The sequence below is a fragment of the Petromyzon marinus genome, chromosome 36 (assembly GCF_048934315.1).
Source record: "Petromyzon marinus isolate PM22_M1 ecotype Great Lakes invasive population chromosome 36, UKy_Petmar_22M1.pri1.0, whole genome shotgun sequence".
In the NCBI taxonomy this organism is placed as follows: domain Eukaryota; kingdom Metazoa; phylum Chordata; class Hyperoartia; order Petromyzontiformes; family Petromyzontidae; genus Petromyzon; species Petromyzon marinus.
Genome location: NC_133702.1, coordinates 10,367,303 through 10,384,046, shown reverse-complemented (window position 1 = coordinate 10,384,046; position 16,744 = coordinate 10,367,303).

The following is a 16,744-nucleotide window of genomic DNA, read 5'->3' as shown; positions in this document are numbered from 1 at the left end:
GTTTCTAAACGCGGAGGGGAAAACCGGAGGAAAATCCACGCGACCACGGAGAGAACGTGCAAACTCCAAATAGACAACAGGCGTCAGGGTCGAGATCGAATTTACGCATACTTGTGTACCAGCCGAAGTAGTTAACATCTCCTAGCCACCGTGGCGACCCTGCAGACGGAGCACTAAGACCAATGGATTTAGGTAGATCGGTTGTGGATGAAAGCACTTTCTCAATGGTAGTGAGTTTGATGGCATTTCTGTGCATGAGTGAAAGTGTTAATGTTTAATTTATTTGTGTACAGTACACGTGTTTCCATGTAAATGCGTGTATGTGTATTTGTGCATGCGTGTACAGGGGTACTGTATGGGGAGCGGTAGTGTAGCGGCCCGCGTGTGGCAGGCGGGGTTATATTCCAGTTCACGGCCAACACCAGTGACGATTATCTGAACCGGTCCTGGGCCTCCCCTGGGTCGACTCAGCCTCAGATGATTATCAGGTGCGGTGTGTAAAACGTCAGCACTAGGGGGACAAAGGTGGCCGGGTGTGGTGCATGCCACCCACCGTCCCCCTCGTGTGCCGTGCCGGCCTTCATATGTGCTCGCTAACAGCACTTGCCCCAACAGTCTGTTAAGGCTATAGGGAGGATCTGTGTCTTTATACATGTGTGTACGTGGGTACTGTATGTGCGCATCCGTTCGCTCGCGTGTGTCTAAGTTGTGTCTAAATGTTTGTGTATCTATGCAGCATGTGTGTACGTATGTAGATGTGTATTTGTATGTTTGTGTATGCGTGCGTATATGTGTGTGAATATGTCTATGTGTATATACTATGGGGAGCGGTAGTGTAGCCGTTAGCACGCAGCGCTATGAACCCGGTCATCCGGGTTCGATTCTCGCTCACGGACAACACCAGTGACGATTTTCTGAACCGGCCCTGGGCCTCCCCTTGGTCGACTCAGCCTCAAATGAGCACCTGGTGCGGTGTGGAATAAACATCGCCATTGGGGAGACAATGGCGTTCGGGCGTGGTGCTGGCCACCCACGGTAATCAGGAAACCGGTAACCGAAAATCGATCAACCAGTTCCGAAAGTCAGGAACCGGTTAATCGCTTCTAGTGGATGAGGTGAAGGGTGCCCACCCTTACCTGATTAAGCTAGTGTGGGGCCTGTAGCATATGTTATAAAGGGGTCTTAAAAAAAACCACAAAATATTAAAACAAATATTTTTTTACTTGCATAGTAAAGTAATTGTATTTTTCATTTGCTATAGAGCCAGATAATGCGACAAATCGCTAACCTTAAACACCCAGTCGTTCATAAAAGTTGAAGGCAGTATAGTACTATAGTAATAGAGCAAGTGCAGAATCACTGAACCGGAATTGATAGCTTGAAAGCATTTAGCGCGGGGCCCTTGCAAGTGCGGGTCCAGGAGCATGTGTAGGAGAATCCTGCACTGGTGACCACGCTTTACCCCACCACAAGCGACTTGTTTATCAACTGTGGTGATCCCATTTAAACTGCTGGCTCAGGGGTCGGTAACCTGCGGCTGCGGAGCGGCATGCGGATCGTTAAGGACTGCTGCTTCGTGACCGTTATTTTATTAAGGACCCACCGTCTCATATTCACCACACAGTGCATTGGTGGCTCTTGAAATATTGAAGGGGTTTATTTTCTTTTTACCGAATTAGAACAAATATCCTTGGCCCTTTCGGTAAAGTCACGTAGATAGAAAATGCAAAAAAAAAGTAATGAAAATTTTATTTTATTTTTAAAAATATACATTTTATTTTAATTTTATTTTTTATATCTACGTGACGTTACCGAAAGAACCAAACATACGAATTCCTGCAGTGACGAAAGTTTTAAGTAAAAATTTAGAACAAATATGTCTCTCCTTCTTATCTTGCTTGCCAACCCCCGTGCTGGGTAAACAAAGGTGGGGGGTCGCGATAGGGGCGGTGGATTTAAGAAACTCGCCTCACATGTTTCGACTGCCGCGTCGGGCGATCGAATCGAGCCTGAGACCTCTGGATTGCAAGCCCTGCGCGCTAACCGTTACACCACCACCGCACTTTTCGGTGCAAACGCTGCGGGTATCGCTGGAGACATTTCTGAATGTTTGTGCGGCAAAACCGGTAACCGGGTTTTTAACGAGGTTTTTTTTTTCCATGCGGTTACCGGAATGGGGAAAACAAGTCAACAACCCGGGTTCATATAAAGCGTTTTTCATAAAGCGTACGTACGGTATACACATGTAGATTCCTAATGTAGCTGATACACAGATAAGATGGCGATTGATGTCAATTCCAATGCTTATTCTGGAAGGAATAGAAATCCCAAATTTGGCACCAAATTTTAAGTATACAATCAAAAAATGTATATGATCAAATGCGGGCCCTCCAAATGAGTTTCACGTTGGTGCTGTTTAACCAGGATGATAAATCACAGTGACCAGGATAAAAAAAAATAGTTTCCATAATATATATTTTTTGGGTTAGATTTCGTAAATATAAATGTGTCGTTTAACCCGCCACCACCCGACACAGCCGATTAGTAAGGTTTGTCACATGCACAAAACGTGGCAATTCGTTACTAGTACAGAACACCGGTGTGTGTTGGAGAGCAAATCCACAACATTTACATTTACGGGTTTAACGACACATTTATATGTATGCGATCTATATATATAAAAAAAAACTATATTATGGATGGTATTGGTCAAGAAAACCGACGTGGCTAAAACAAAAATAGTCTCGTTTGCAAGAGTGACTTTGGTCACCACAATGACAAAATACACGTTTTTGGGTTAGATCTCGTTATTTATAAATGTGTCGTAACCCTCCACCACCCGACACGGCCAATCAGCAAAAAAGTGTCACGTTGACAAAAGACAAATAGTTCACTACTTTAGCCCACCGGTGTGTTGAAGAGTGAATCCACAACATTTAAAATGTTTGAGTTTATTATGAATAATATTGGTCGCGAAAGCCGACGTGTTAAACTGACAATGGCAAAAGCCAAAGCAAAATTAAAAAAATAAAGCAACATCAATGAAGCAAATAAAAAATCCGGAACCAAAAACCACCGCGGCGATGATTTCTCGCGGGAGAACACGGAGGCTGATCGCAGGCTTTCACTCGTATGCTCAACCTGAAGTTCTGCATCGCTTTATTGCAGCGCGGCGCCAAACACTTGAGACGCGCGCGCGTGCGCGCGCACCATCTCCGCCACCAGTGAACCGAGTAATTCGCCTTTCGTAGAGTGAGACGATAAAACCAATGGCAAGCGGGAAAACCGGTTACCGGTGTAGCGCTTTATAATGTACACGGCGCGCAAAAACTTGCGTTGCGTTCCCGTGCGTACGATCCCTGCGCATTGCTCCTCTCCTGTCCGATGATCATGGACTTTTAGAGGTATACATTTGTGATTATTTGAATGGAGCGGACAATCACTCAGTTGATCAATTAATCGGCCGATTAAGTAATTAATCGTCACGCCGGTTGGGCACCCAGCGATGGGTTGAGGGACCGATTGAGCTGGTGACGCGATCGAGAGCTAATGCTGTAACGAGTTATTGATCATAATCGATTTGTTTAGGTTCATAACAGAATGATATAATCGTGCTTGTAGGAATCGTTGTTTTTTATATTAGTGAATAATTTGTTAACGATTCGATGATAGAAATATTAAAATATAATTAATATATTCCTACATTACATAGTTTCCCACCACTGTACACGCTCGTACATGCACAAAGACCCCCGTGTAGCCTTAACAGACTGCAGGGGCAAGTGCTGTTAGCGAGCACCTATGAAGGCCGGCACGGCACACGAGTGGGTGGGTGGCCAGCACCACGCCCGACCGCCTTTGTCTCCGCAGTGGCGATGTTTACTACACACCGCACCAGGCACTCATTTAAGGCTGAGTCGACCGAGGGGAGGCCCAGGACCGGTTCGGATACTGTAATTGTCGCTGGTGTTGATCGTGAACGGGAATCGAACTCGGGTCGCTGGGGTTTCACAGCGCAGTGCGCTAACCGCTGCTCCACCGCTCGTACACATATACACAGGCAAGGAATCACACACACACGAGCAATGTGGCACACAGGTAATTAAATCGTGAATGACGATATTTATGATAATTAAATAAAAATGATGTCGATAATAACGCTACTTATGATGGTGATCATAGATAAACCAAACGATAAAGTGAAAGTAAAGAAAGATGATGATGTCAATGATGATGAAGTTCATTAAAATCGATTATGACGATGTTTATGTCAGGGGCGATGATAATACAAACGATGATGATGTTTATGTCAGTGATGATGAAGACGATGATAATAATAACGATATAGATGATGATGTTGATGTCAGTGATGATGATGATAATGATAACCATGACAGCGATATTGTCAGTGGTGAAGACGATTCGGCCAATGATGACGATGACATCAATGCCGCTGCTGCTGATGATGATGTTGATGATGTTGATGACCACTGCCTCATCGCCGTTTGTGCTCGGCTCGTGACAGACGGCAAGCCGCGATGGGGAGAAGAGGAGCAGGAAGAGCTGTAATCTCTCGCTAATAACCACGAGCCCGTGGCTCTCCGCGTAATGAGCTTTCGCTATAAATGCGATTATTTTGTGCGGCACACAGCGCAGAGGCCGGGGGCGTACTGAGAGCGGAGGACAGACGAGCGGAGACGCGACGAGGGGATGAGAATTAGACGCGGAACAGATGACGCTGGCGATGACGACGACGATAATGACGATGGCGATAATGATGATGCACACGTGTGCATGCACGGAGCTCTTTTTGTGAATCCACTGCTGGATGAGGGCCGTCCCCCCATACTCGTCGCGCGGATGGATTGTGAGGGTTTGACGAGTTTAATTAATGGTCATTTTCGCCGGCACGTGGAATGTGCCTATTCCGTGTGTTCTGGCCCACACAGTGGCCCCTCTCTCTGTCCGTACTCCCCTCCCCGCCTCTCCTTTGCCTACCCCTCCCCCTCCAAATGGAGTTGTTAACATCAGCACATCCATTCGGCTCCATTCACGCTTCTATTCCGTCAGATAATGCGCATCACGTGACTCCCAAATCCCCTCGCCCAACCTCATCGCCAGATGCAACCAACACCGCCTCGATCACCATCATCATCATCATCGACAACGACCCTACCCACACCACTTTCATCATCACATTAGGGCACTGTTACTCATTGTAAGGCCCTCGGGCCACTGACGGCCCCTGGTGGCCTTTAGTCCGGCCTCTGATGTGCGACCCCCGACAACACAGAACATGTGACAACACCCCCCATCATCATCGTGCTGCTGCCACAAACCCAATGGTTTAAAATGTGTGGCGGCCCTCGCACTGATGATGTCTCATCGGCGAAATTGCCCCTCTGAAAATGAGCGAAAAACGCTGCATTTGGGTCTCCATCAACACCATCACCTCCATTGGCATCTCCACCAGCAACACCTCCACAATCATCAAACACATCACCGATACCCTCTCCGTCACCGTCATCAACACCAGCTACATCATCGTCATCGCCAGCTTTACCAACGGCATCATCATCACTATCTCATTCGCGGTACTGCGTCGATGTGCAACAGCTGGTGACGCGGGAGCCAGGGTCATCTTCGCTCATCGCTGGCGACAAGTCTTGTAAATGAATTAAAATACAGGAATCCCCTCCCCCTCCTTGGCCCGACCCCCACCCCCTGGGCATAACGCGTATCTCTCTGGGTCGGGTGGGTGGGATAGCGGTAGCGCAAGGCTCAATTATCCCCGCAGTGCGCGGTGCGTCCCGCTAATTGATTGCGGACTACCCCTCCCCCCAGCCCCCCCTCCCTCCCCCCGTCTTTCACCCCCCACCCCCCTCTCTCTCCGCCCCCCCCTCAACCTCCACCGCCCCCCCCCCCTCTGCGTGCGAGTGGAAGAGAGGGTGAAGGAGATAAGAGTACATGGAGTGGAGAGTACACGGGGGTAGAGTACACGGGGGTAGAGTACATGGGGGTAGAGTGCACAGAGTGGAGAGTACACGGGGGTAGAGTACACGGAGTGGAGAGTACACGGGGGTAGAGTACACGGGGATAGAGTACACGGGGGTAGAGTACACGGAGTGGAGAGTACATGGAGTGGAGAGTACACGGAGTGGAGAGTACACGGGGTAGAGTACACGGAGTGGAGAGTACACGGGGGTAGAGTACACGGAGTGGAGAGTACACGGGGGTAGAGTACACGGAGTGGAGAGTACACGGGGGTAGAGTACACGGGGGTAGAGTGCACGGAGTGGAGAGTACACGGAGTGGAGAGTACACGGGGGTAGAGCACACGGGGGTAGAGTACACGGGGGTAGAGTACACGGAGTGGAGAGTACACGGAGTGGAGAGTACACGGGGTAGAGTACACGGAGTGGAGAGTACACGGAGTGGAGAGTACACGGAGTGGAGAGTACACGGGGGTAGAGAACACGGAGTGGAGATTACACGGAGTGGAGAGTACACGGGGGTAGAGTACACGGAGTGGAGAGTACACGGGGGTAGAGAACACGGAGTGGAGAGTACACGGAGTGGAGAGTACACGGGGTAGAGTACACGGAGTGGAGAGTACACGGAGTGGAGAGTACACGGGGGTAGAGTACACGGGGGTAGAGTACACGGAGTGGAGAGTACACGGGGGTAGAGTACACGGAGTGGAGAGTACACGGAGTGGAGAGTACACGGGGGTAGAGTACACGGAGTGGAGAGTACACGGAGTGGAGAGTACACGGAGTGGAGAGTACACGGGGAGCCGGGATGATGTGGACATTGTGGCGATGCTGACAGCGGTGATGGAGGTGGTGCTGATGTCGATGGCACTTCTGGCGCCGATGACGGTAGTCGTGGCGATGCTGATGTAGGCAGTGATGCTCACGGAGGTGGTGTCGGTGTGGTTGGTGATGTGGTTGCTGATGACGATGCTGATGAGGCTCGTATTTATGGATCGTGTGTTTATGCCAAGGCCGTAGCCATGGAGTCAACATTGGGGGGGGGGGGCAAATCTTCCAAGGGGTCTGAGGGTCGCCCCCCCAGAAAAAAAAATCTTAATTTGAAAATAATTTCCTGCCTAAAATATAAACAAATTGACTAACACATGGGATGGACTTTTTATGTATTTTTACAATAATGCCTGATAGTGTATTGTATTTACATTGCTCTGTTTTTTTCTTTTTTACCTTTTCTTGTTTCATTGCATGTAATGGCAGAGATTAGGGATTTCTAAAGTACAACCATAACCACAATCACATAAACAGAAATCTATTTTATAGCAATATATTTGGGGGGGGGGGGCATTTTGAGCATATTTGAATATTGGGGGGTATGTGCCCCCCCCCCAATATATATTATAATTACGGCTTTGTTTTATGCTGATGGAGACGTTGATGATTCCGTTAATGATAATGTTGCTGGAGCAGTCGACGATGCTGTTGTTGCTGCCGATGGATCCTTCCACGGTGCTGACGGAGGCCGCATTGATGAAACCTCGCGACGATTCTAATGACAGTGACGCCGTTACCGTTGCTCACTCTATCGGCCGAGAGGTGTCCCTTCACCGCCTCTTGCTATCTCCTTGCCCGGAGGAACCCATAACCACCCACCCCCCCGAGCACCCACGCATAAAGGGGGGGGGGCATTGGGATGCGTGGGTGGAGGTGAATGTCTAATGTCCCCACGCGGACAGGAAGAGGAAGCCGTGACTCAGGCACTTCGCAGGTGCGCGCCGCCATCCACACCTGAGCTGATGAATTACTGATGAGAGGCGAGCGTCGAGGATGAGATGGGTGGAGGAGACGGAGAGGGGGGAGACGACGATGGTGATGACGACGAGAGGATGGGAAGGAGAGGGGGTAGAGCGATGGAGACGGGACGATGGTTTTGGGGTAAAGGTGCGGGTGCCAGCTGTCATACGCGATCCTTTGTGTGTGTGCGAGTGTGTGTGTTAGTGTGTGTGAGTGTGTTAGTGTGTGTGACAGCAGAGGTCTCACTACGAATCAGTCGGGCGGCATTATCTTTTCATCGGCTGCGCAATGCTGTCTTTAACCAGACTGGATTGTGTGAGGAGCTCACAAATCCTTGAAAGATCTGGACAAGTCCCATCGGTGAGCTCCTCCGGCAGGCAAGGCTGCGTTGGCTGGGCCATGTAGCCCGCATGCCCAATCACCGCATGCTCAAACAGCTTTTGTTCGGCCGGATCGAGGGGGCTAAACAGGTGCGGCACGGGCTAGAGAAGAGATGGAGTGATGTGGTACAGGAGGATGTGGAGCTGAGTGGACTTGCCGATGACTGGTACCAGCGGTGCCAAGATCGGCCTCTGTGGAGGAGGCTCGTGAAGGATGCTACTGGGCAGTTGGAGGCAGTCGCCCTCGAACAACAACGGAGGGCGGAGGAGCGACGCTCACAACAACGAGCAGAGCGCCGGGTGTCTAAAGCACAGCAAGTTGGCACAGTAGGGGTACAGGTGGTGCACCAGCCACTCATCTCAGTCAGTTGACCCGTGGCACCTGGGTCTGCCCCGTGACCTGCCAGCGGGCGCTCGACACTTCACGTGGCCGCAAGATGCACATAGCCTGGCACAAGCGTCGTGGTGACGTCACCGCCACTTAGTGGCAAATGGCAGTTGTGTGTGAGTCTATGAGAGTGAGTGTGTGGTGTGAATGTGTGAGAGTGTGTGAGTCTGTGAGAGTGTGTGTGAGTGTGAGCCATTCGCTGTACACCTTGGGGTGCGACAGGGATGTCCTCTGGTCCCCACATTATTTAACATCTATTTTGACCACGTAGTTCGTGAGGCCTTCAATAGCTGTACCGATATAATGGGAGGCTGATTGATGCCCGGGTGCGGTCAAGGGATGGCTCCCTATTGCTCAACCATGTTATGTATGCCGATGATCTGGTAATCGCTACTCACTCAGAGGAGGAGTTGGAGGCGCTGCTGTTAAACCTGGAGCTTGCCACTATGAGGTGGGGCCTTACCATCATCCCACCAAAACTAAGCACCTGCCAGGGTATTTTGTACCATCGGACACTCCACCCCCACAACTCCCAATTGGTGATGAGGCAGTTGTGGAGAGAGTGGAGAGTTACCAATATCTGGGCAGTGTGCTTATGACCGGCTCCGGTTTGACAGCAGAGGTCTCATTCCGAATCAGTCGAGCGGCATTATATTTTCATCGGTTGCGTAACGCTGTGTGGAAGCTACCTGGTCTGTCGCTCCGCACGAAGCTTCAGGTCTTCTCGGCCACAGTCATTCTCTCCCTTCTCTACGCTTGCGAAACGTGGACCCCCCTAATTGAACATCTTCGCCGGTTAGAAACATTTACGCTGGCCTGCCTACGATCCATCCTGGGTTTAACCAGGCAGGATTGTGTGAGAAGCTCACAAATCCTTGAAAGATCTGGACAAAGTCCCATCGGTGAGCTCCTCCGGCAGGCAAGGTTGCATTGGCTGGGCCATGTAGCCCGCATGTCCAGCCACCGCATGCCTAAACAACTTTTACTCGGCCGGATCGAGGGGGCTAAACGGACAAGGCACGGGCTAGAGAAGAGATTCGAGTGATGTGGTACAGGAGGATGTGGAGCTGAGTGGACTTACCGATGACTGGTACCAGCGGTGTCAAGATCGGCCTCTTGCGACGATCACAACAACGAGCGGAGCGCCGGGTGGCTAACAGCACTTGCCCCAACAGTCTGTTAAGGCCACACGGGGGATCTTTGTGTCTTTGCCACTAATGGGTGGAGAGGTGGAGAAGTGGTGAGCGTGCTGCGCGACGAATCTCGCGATAGCGTAATAGGGCTGTGCATGGAGATTCGGAACAGGGAAGTTGCGAGCGTGTGTGTGACTTTTTGTGTCCATCCTGTGCGGAGAGGGGGCGAAGTGATTAACGAGCTACAATCCCGGCGACTTGAGTTCGAGTGGTGTGGTGCTGATCACACCACCTCCACCTGTCTTACACGCACCGGTTGATGCACACACACACAGACACGCGTGTACTCGCACACGCATACAAAAACACGGGCGCGCTTGTACATGCACAAAGATCTCCCGCATAGCCCTAACATACTGTTCGTGAAAGTGGGCACGGCACACAAGGGGGTGGGTGTCCAGCACCACGCCCGGCCGCCTTTGTCTCCCCGGTGGCGATGTTTTTACACACTGCACCAGGTACTTATTTGAGGCTGAGTCGACCTAGGGGAGGTCCAGGACAGGTTCAGATAATCGTCACTGGTGTTGGCCGTGAGCGGAAATCGAACTGGGTTCGCGGGGTTCGTGGTGCAGCGCGCTAACCGCTACGCTACCGCTCCCCTCTACACGCACACACGCGGAACACACTCGGATTCACACGCACGTCATGCCGGAGTTGCCAGATGGGAGTTGCCCCACCCATGAGGGTGAAGGGGGGGGGAGGAGGGGATCTCGGAGTGGGAGAGTAGCTTGCGGAATTATGGGGTTAAACTGTGCATGCGTCTGGCTCCATCATCGCCCAAGCATAATGACGATGGAGGAGGGAGACGGAGGAGGGGCGAAGCATAGAAGTCTTATTCTTATTTCGTCTTATTCGTATTTCGTATGGGAGAGGAGTCGACCCGCTGGGTGTCTGTGTTCACGTGGGGCTGACTGCGTGAGCGAGTGGGCGGCTTTAGGAGGAGCCCCGTGGTGAACACCTGCAACGCTGCTGCCGGCGAATGATCGCAGCGGGCAGTGCACGTTACGAGGTGGCCCACGGTTTGCGATATTGGCTCGCGTGGAGATTCACGGACTTGCATATGAAGCCATAGAGACCAGGGGTCGGCAACGGAAATAACAATGAGCCATTTTTTTTCGAATTCATTGACTATGAACTCAATGTTTGAAGGGTCGCAATGCACGTTAATACTAGACGGGCCTTCATAAAAAGACGTCAAGAAGCAGTACTTGAAGAGCCCCAGGTTGCCGACCCCTGCCGCACTAAGACGAACAGACCGGGAGGGTGGTGACCTCGAGGTGAGCCCCGTGCCGAGGTAGTTTTATCGATGCACAACAACATCAAAGACCCACACAGCGTGTGGGTGGACAGGATGGGCTGTGCATATACACGTCGTGTGTGTGTGTGGTGTGCGTATCTCTGTACGCGGTGTGTTTGTTTATGTAGTGCGCTTTGTGTGTGTGCGGGTACGGTAATGTGCGTTCACAGCTGATCCAATCGACTGCTTGGATATAAACACAAATAACACCACCGCTCAAGTTACACGGCGTGGGCTTGTCATGCTTGTTCGTCCAGGAAAGTCTCACTGAGTGTCATGACTCAGCGAGTCTCAGTAGGGGGTGATGGGCTGCTATGCATATTCCAATTGAGTCATTTGCTGTGTTATTTTATCACTTGTGGTCAATGTGGACCATGACGCCGGAACACAACGATCTAACTCTTGGGAATTACGTCACTGGATATTTAACGTCCGCTCTGAGGCAGACGGCGGATAGTATATGTTAGTGTTGACACGCACCCGGTAGTATTATTGATCGGGGGCGGCCCGCTGGAATCGAACCGCGAAGATCTGCAAACAAGCGGCGAACGCGCTACCGCTGGGCCGCCTCACCGCCCCGCGTCACCCGGTGGCTGTGAACAGAGGCCGCTGGACGTGTGAGCGAGTGGTGGTGAGTGGCAGGAGCAGTGGGTACTGGGCGAGTGCGGGTGACTCTGTGATACTGGGCGTCAAGGGGTAGTCTGCGGAATGTTCTTGGCGAGTCGTTAGTTGCTGGGCGAGCAGAGTTAAGAGCGACTGCGAAGACAAGTGGAGTGAGTTGAAGGCCTCAGCTTTGTCACCAATGACTGCACAAACAACAACAAAAAAACAACTCTTATATAATATCGATTGTTTGGTAATTTGACATAACCAGGTGAGCGATGAGTGAGCGGGGTGTATCCGCTTGCTGAGTGAGTAGACCATGGGTGGGAAACCTTTATTCTGCCAAGGGCCATTTGAATATTTATAACATCATTCGCGGGCCATACAAAATTATCAACTTAAAAATGTGCCCGTTATATTTGGTCAAACATTTAATTAACTCACCCCTAATGCGATGGCTGGAACTGCTTCTCTTTGGTGAGGCGTGTGATGATGTTAGCTGGTATTTACGATGTTGTTGCTACTCGCAACTGCTTTTCCAGGTTTGCTCCTAGATTTATTTTCGAGTCCCGCCTGCGGTTGCCTTGGCAGGGCCACACTAAATGATTTCGCGGGCCTTACACGGCCCGCGGCACGGACGTTCCCCACCCCTGGAGTAGACTATCAGTGCTCGGTGTGTATCCGGCGAGTGCTGATTGAGTATCGCGTGAGTGCTGGGTCAGTGAGTACGAGTGCTGGGCGACTGAGTGGGAAGTATCGTCTGTGGTGGGTATCGGTGCCGGGTGAGTACCGGTGCCGGGTGAGTATCAGGTGAGTGCTGGCTAGGTGAGTGTAGGGAGCGAGTGTCGGGTTCTCGTCCCCCACTCCCTTACCCCACGCGGGGGATCGGTCGTGGTGGGGGGGAGGGGGGCGAGTCAACTCAGCGGTCGTGTCGAGTTGCGCCTCATTACGCATTGAAGCGCACCCGCGTTTTGAGTCGCGCCAGCTTGGGAGCGCGGGCACCGGCTCGCGTCTCTCATCTCTCACCACCCCCCCACCCCGCCTCTCATCCCCTTGCCTCTCACCCCCCACCACCACCACCACTCTGCCTCCGTCCTCTCGTCGCTCGCCCCCAGGCCCAGCCGAACGGGTTGCGACACAAACGTGACACCGACGCGGTGCAAGAGAGTGACTCACTCGCGTCCAGCCCGGCTCGGCTATCCTCTCTGCTCGCTCGTCTACTCCGTGACGCTGGTGTCAGAAAACACAGGCGGCATAATACATAGGCGAGTTAGAGGCATAACTCACCATCCTCATCAGCGGTCATGATCTATCCACTGCTGGATGAAGGCCTTCCTCCAAGCCGTTAATCATCACGGTGCCGCGATGCAAGCATCTAACCCAGAACTCGCAAATGAGCAAATCTCATTGCTCCATCTCCGCAAGTCATCCCACTTGGTGCGTGATCATCTGCATCACGCATTCCGTTGCGTTCGTCGTTCAGTCTTGTTCGTTATACCCAAAATGTCCATGAACATAGAATGTGAGCACGCGGTACACAATCGATTCTCAAGGCGCACGATTGGATGAAAGTATCGTGAGCGAAAGAATCCATCGTCATCAATGACGTGATGATCTACGAGGTGTGGCACGAATCATTCCCGGAATTTATCTGCCAGCGATTGCGATCTTTGTGGCCCACGAAAGGAAAATTCAAGTGGGCAACGATCCTCATCAGATGACAAAGTGAAGACGCGTGTCCTGAATTGGCAGCTGTGCCTGAATAACCCATATAGAGTCTGTATGTCCCCCTTCCGGGTCCTCCGGTTTTTCCCTCCACATTTAGAAACATGCGTTGAGATTTGGATAATTTGGTTTCCATAAATTTCCACGTGATAAGCCACTTCGTTGGGCTATCATTTGTGGCCAGATCGTTTCTGAAAAAGAAGATAAGAGCTCAGTGGGCTATACCTGGAAAAATAAAATAAAAAAGTGATTTGCTTCCCTTTCTTATGCTTTGCACTCCCAACGTGTTTTTGGACTATTTATCGTTGTAACTTTCTGAGCCGCCCCGAACTGGGCATCTGTGAAAAAGAGCTTTATAGCTCATCGGATTCCTGCTCCGGTATATTCTGATTCCTGAAAGTGGTGCAAGTGTGGGTGGCTGTGAGCGTGGTGGTTCGTATGGTCATCGACCGTAGAGGTGGTTGTTTTTTTTTTATAAGCGTGGCAGCTGCGTTCGCGCGTGTGATGGCTGTCTTTATAAGTGGCGAATATTTGAAAAGGTCTTGGTGTTTCCCCAAGATCGACTCGGCCTTACATGCCTACCTGGTGCTGTGTGTAAACATCAACATTGGCCGGGAAGGGGGTGACAAAGGTGCCCGGGCATGGTGCTGGCCACCCACAGCATTGACCCAAACAATTGTTTCGTGATAGTGAGCGCCACCGCAGCCGTGTTAGTGAGTGTAGTTACCATGTGGGGGAGCGGTCGTGTAGCGGTTAACGCGCTGCGCTATGAACCCGGTGACCCGAGTTCGATTCCCGCTCACGGTCAACACTAGTGACGATTATCTGAACCGGTCCCGGGCCTCCCCTAGGTCTACTCAGCCTCAAATAAGTACCTAGTGCGGTGTGTAAACATTGCCACTAGGGAGACAAAGGCGGCCGGGCGTGGTGCTGGCCACCCACCCGCTTTTGTGCCGTGCCGACCTTCATAGGTGCTCGCTAACACCACTTGCCCCAACAGTCGAAGGCTATACGGGGGATCTTTGTCTTCGGTCTGTGCGAGCGGGCGGCTGCGTTCGTGTGAAGTGCCGACTTGAACCACCCTCGCATTACATAATAGTCGGGTGTTTGCTATCGCCATGGAAACGCCGGCTTTAGTCGATCGTGCCGCAGACACCCCGCCAGTTTAAAAAAGCCGAGCAGTTTCAGTTCCGTTCTCTGGCTTACACGCCAGTCCTTAAGACCCTCACGATCAGCGTGGACACACGCAACCAGCTGTCCGCACAACCAGCGTGGACACACGCAGCCAGCTGTCCGCACAATCAGCATTTAAAGCTGTCCGCACAACCAGCGTGAACACACACAGCCAGCTGTCCGCACAACCAGCACTTAAAGCTGTCCGCACAACCAGCATGAACACATAGCCAGCTGTCCGCACAACCAGCACTTAAAGCTGTCCGCACAACCAGCATGAACACACACAGCCAGCTGTCCTCACAACCAGCACTTAAAGCTGTCCGCACAACCAGCATTTAAAGCTGTCCGCACAACCAGCATGAACACACATAGCCAGCTGTCCGCACAACCAGCATTTAAAGGCTTTCCGCCCGTTGCTCCTTCACCGAATAATTACGTGCCAATCACAGGTGTGAAGATTCACCCCCCCCCCCCGGCCCGGGAGATCGGATCAATTGTCCAGATTTAAGGATCAATGTATTTTTTTATATTGTGAATGGTTGTGGGCCGAGAAAAAGTGGCAAGGGTCATGTGAACTGATCACACAGAAGGTATACGAAGTTGAAGACATAGGTCATACACAGATGCAAGGGAGCACCAATCCATGCATCGTTGCGCCTCATGCTGATTAATGTCGTTGGCATGTTCAGTGTCGTACGACACTGAACATTGAACAGTGAGAGACAGAATAACAAAAAAAATATCCAGAAAAACGCATGTCAAAATTTTTATAAATTGATTTGCATTTTAATGAGGGAAATAAGTATTTGACCCCCTCTCAATCAGAAAGATTTCTGGCTCCCAGGTGTCTTTTATACAGGTAACGAGCTGAGATTAGGAGCACACTCTGAAAGGGAGTGCTCCTAATCTCAGCTTGTTACCTGTATAAAAGACACCTGTCCACAGAAGCAATCAATCAACCAGATTCCAAACTCTCCACCATGGCCAAGACCAAAGAGCTCTCCAAGGATGTCAGGGACGAGATTGTAGACCTACACAAGGGTGGAATGGGCTACAAGACCATTGCCAAGCAGCTTGGTGAGAAGGTGACAACAGTTGGTGCGATTATTCGCAAATGGAAGAAACACAAAAGAACTGTCAATCTCCCTCGGCCTGGGGCTCCATACAAGATCTCACCTCGTGGAGTTGCAATGATCATGAGAACGGTGAGGAATCAACCCAGAACAACACGGGAGGATCTTGTCAATGATCTCAAGGCAGCTGGGACCATAGTCACCAAGAAAACAATTGGTAACAGACTACGCCGTGAAGGATTGAAATCCTGTAATGCCCGCAAGGTCCTCCTGCTCAAGAAAGCACATATACATGCCCGTCTGAAGTTTGCCAATGAACATCTGAATAATTCAGAGGACAACTGGGTGAAAGTGTTGTGGTCAGATGAGACCAAAATGGAGCTCTTTGGCATCAACTCAACTCGCTGTATTCGGAGGAGGAATGCTGCCTATGACCCCAAGAACACCATCCCCACCGTAAAACATGGAGGTGGAAACATTATGCTTTGGGGGTGTTTTTCTGCTAAGGGGACAAGACTTCACCGCATCAAAGGGACGATGGACGGGGCCATGTACCGTCAAATCTTGGGTGAGAACCTCCTTCCCTCAGCCAGGGCATTGAAAATGGGTCGTGGATGGGTATTCCAACATGACAATGACCAAAAACACACGGCCAAGGCAACAAAGGAGTGGCTCAAGAAGAAGCACATTAAGGTCCTGGAGTGGCCTAGCCAGTCTCCAGACCTTAATCCCATAGAAAATCTGTGGAGGGAGCTGAAGGTTCGAGTTGCCAAACGTCAGCCTTGAAACCTTAATGACTTGGGGAAGATCTGTAAAGAGGAGTGGGACAAAATCCCTCATGAGATGTGTCCAAACCTGGTGGCCAACTACAAGAAACGTCTGACCTCTGTGATTTCCAACAAGGGTTTTGCCACCAAGTATGAAGTAATATTTTGCAGAGGGGTCAAATACTTACTTCCCTCATTAAAATGCAAATCAATTTATAACATTTTTGACATGCGTTTTTCTGGATTTTGTTGTTGTTATTCTGTCTGTCACTGTTCAAATAAACCTACCATTCAAATTATAGACTGATTATTTCTTTTTCAATGGGAAAACGTACAAAATCAGCAGGTGATCAAATAC